We start from the raw sequence: 3,568 nt of genomic DNA on the forward strand, positions 1-3,568 counted from the left end.
TGTGTGTTTGCCCAGTGAAGCACAGATCCCTCCTCTCTGTCTGTGTCTCCGTCAGTGTCTCCTGGCTGTAGGAAAGTCTCTGGGCAGCCCCTCTTGCTTGGCTGCACCCGTTGGCTTCACTTTTCTACTGCTCTGACCTCCAGATGCGGCAGTGCGCCTAGTCCCGGCCCAGGCTGAGTCCTGTGAAACAAACTTGTGAGGACTTCCTCCCTTTTCTCTCCCTCCCTCCCTGCCCTGATTCCTCTCCCCTAGCGGACTTGCCTCTCCCCTGAGCCTGTGTCTAAATCACATACAGATGGTAAGGCTGGAAACTGAGAGAAAGAGCGAGAGGGGGGAGAGAGAAAGAACGACAGACAGAAAGGCAAATGAGCAACAGAGGGCTTCTGTCTCTTGAGCAGAAGGCAGGCTCGAGGCAGACAGTGCACCCATCCCAACTGCACACCCCCTCACCCCCCCCTGACTGGCTGAGTCAGATTGAGTGTTAGCTCCCCATCTCCATTTGCAGGACCGTGGCACCCTTTCACCTTGGGCTCAGCAGGCAGCACCCCTCCCTCTTCTCTACCCCTCCCCCCCCCCCCCCCCCCAGTTCAGCCAGGGTGGGCAGAGGGTCTAAAGCTTCAACACTCACTCTGCACTCCGCAGGCAGAAAAGAAACAGCTGCTCCGATATCCCGGCCCAGCTCCACCTCGCAGACCCAGACATGAGCTTTCTGTTTGTTCTCCAAGGTCAGACAAGCTGCTAAATTTATGGATATTGTGCGAAGCTCTGAACGGGAAGAGCCTGAGCGTGTCATTTCCAGCACAAAGGACGTGTTGTCAGTGACTAAAAACAGTAGTTCCCTAATATCTGAATTGCTGGATACTGTAGAGCGCATGATGAAACTAACGACTCTAAGCAGACATGTCACACAGGTCTCTACAGAAGACCATGTTGTAAGCAGTTCCAAATACGTCCAAGTTATGCCGTGCTAGCCCGTAGGACCATGTGGAAGTTATATGTCTCAAGTGACTAATAAACAAGTTGTCACATTCCAGTTATGCGTGGCAGAGGGTTAGTCATCCACACAAGAGCAGAAAAAGGCAGCTCTATATTTACTATTATGAACAGAACCATATTTATATATGTATATTTACAGAAATATACAATACTGCAGCTATTTTTTGGAACAACTTAAGAATCGCAAAGAATTACTGTTGAAAGCTAACAGATTAACCCTGTTTTTGGCCAACGTAAGCACTACCCTCTTTTATTTTGTCCCTACAGCCACATATTGCCCGCTCTTGAAAAGACTGTGGTACCATAACAAAGTTAATTGCTGTGCTGGGAGAAACTGTAGGCTTCGGTTATGCACTTTTGAGCACAATTTCGGCCTTTATAAAACACTTTCATGCAATGTAAATGGCACAGGGATGGCACTAACCACCAGAAAGCTGATGTTAGGCTCTGCTAAACCACAGTCTGTTTACTTGAGCAGCTCACCGAGACGGAGGGGACTTTTCCTTCTCCATGTTTGGCCCACTGCACATTGGTATTCTCGACACAGGCATAGTGTAAACACTGGAGATCACGCAACAGACCAGGGTCGTATTCAGCAATCGAGGAGGTTTCACAGCAGCAGCAGCAGCAGCACTGTGTCTTAACTTCTCTACAAAGGGATGAGTTCGTCCCGGGTGGTCTTCTTTGCCAACCTATTTAGCTGAGGCCATTCATGTGATCAAAGGCCACCGCTGCGTTTGGCAGCTGAGTGATACAGCGGGCATGGCACAGTGCAACACTGCCCTCTGAGCCAAAAGCAACAGGGAGAAATTCATCCGCAGCGCTGCAGTGTGAGTATCACAAGATCCTACTTAATACAGTACAACAAGGCTTTGCCACAACCACACTGCCATAATGTTATTTTTCAGTTCTTTGGCTGACAATATTTAACATATTAAAAGGGCTCATTGAGTCAAATTAAAGGTTAAGTCAAATATATTTCAACTTGGGTCAAATTTTTGTAGTTTTGGCCATTATTTCTATTGGAAATAATATCATGGCGCCTATCAAAGTAATTGTTGAGATAATCAGGATTTATACAAATCCTGCAGTTTAGCCGAACTTGTATGGAGAGAAAAAGGTTGACAGGTGAACAGCAAAACTGTCCATTGTAAACAGCCACTCCAGCTTGCAGACTAACTTTTCCCTAACAGGAAAAGCAAAGGAGTGAGTCACATGTTCAGCCTTATTTTGAAAGCAGATTACTCCTATCTCATGCATGCTGTGGTTTAGGTTCACCTCACCAGATCAGGGTAAAAGGAGAGAGGCATGGCAGCCTCTCCTGAGAGGGCTGGGAGGTCAGAGGGTCCAGCAGGACAGACCTCTCCCCTCGGCCCGCGGTGTCTCCTTACACTCTCCACACATACCAGAGAAAACTGTAACCTTCACCACAACAAACACCTCCTCACTTTAATGCTACACACTTAGTGGTAGTTCTACAATTCCTGTATCCCCAGAATCTTTCGGAAACTAGTAGTAAGAAGTGCAGGTCAGGAGTGTGATGTCCTGCAAAATTAAAGGCAAATGCTGGTTTTGGCCGTGGACCAAAACGTTGGATAAAAGGACAACACACACTTGTTTAAAGACCTCAGTATGCTTCAAACGAACTAGATTGTACGAGGTGTCAACATCTAAAGTGTTAATAGCTGTTCTGAACGGCCACACTCGAAGGCGGCGTGAAAAGCCTGCCGTCATAGCCTCCTCCTGGCTGCATGCCACCGTCTCCCTGATCTTGTTCCAGGAGGAACAAAGTTTTACGTGTCTTTTTCGTTTCGACATGATGATGAATCGTACAAATGGTGATTAGAGCACACACGTTTTCAAAAGCCAAGGAAGTAGTTGTGTGAAAAATGAAAATAAGAGTTTAAGTCAGAAGTTCAAATCCTGCCTATTTGCTGCAAAGCTGACCGATTGCTGCTTACAGTGGGCGTGGTTGTCAGAGTGTCATTAAAAGCACAGGTGTAATAATTACCAACCTTAATAAAAGCTACATTTCAGTTAGCTATGCTAGTTCCTGGGCCCCAGTACTCTGCATGCTGGCTGACTTACTAGAGCGCCCAAACTGAATGAACCCGTCTTTATTGTTATTGGCTCCATCTGTGCTTTTCCTTCTATTACCAAGTAAAAAAGGTCCATCACAAGGTAACAAATAAGATGATAGATAACGCTTACTACTATACACCGACTGTGCACCGACACTGACTGTATTAATGTCAGTTAAAGAGTGTTCAGAGATTTCAGTATCCTATGGTTTCCTAAGTCTTAAGTATTTAGTATACAACGAAAGTCATGGAAGCATCCAAAGGAGTAAACATTTCGATAAATGTCTTGTGTAGCTTCCTCTGTAATTTCCTTAAAAATCATCTAATGTACAACTGCCATCCCTGTTACTCTCACTGTCCAGTTTACAGACTGCCTCACAGTTTCTCTCAGCGTGTGAGCTGACTCTTCGGGGGGAAGAGTATCTCGGTCTTGGCAGTGGGTGTTGATTAGAAACAGATGGAAGGAGGAGGGGGTGTGAGAGAGAGCAATG

This window comes from Enoplosus armatus, chromosome 19 (genome assembly GCF_043641665.1).
Source record: "Enoplosus armatus isolate fEnoArm2 chromosome 19, fEnoArm2.hap1, whole genome shotgun sequence".
In the NCBI taxonomy this organism is placed as follows: domain Eukaryota; kingdom Metazoa; phylum Chordata; class Actinopteri; order Centrarchiformes; family Enoplosidae; genus Enoplosus; species Enoplosus armatus.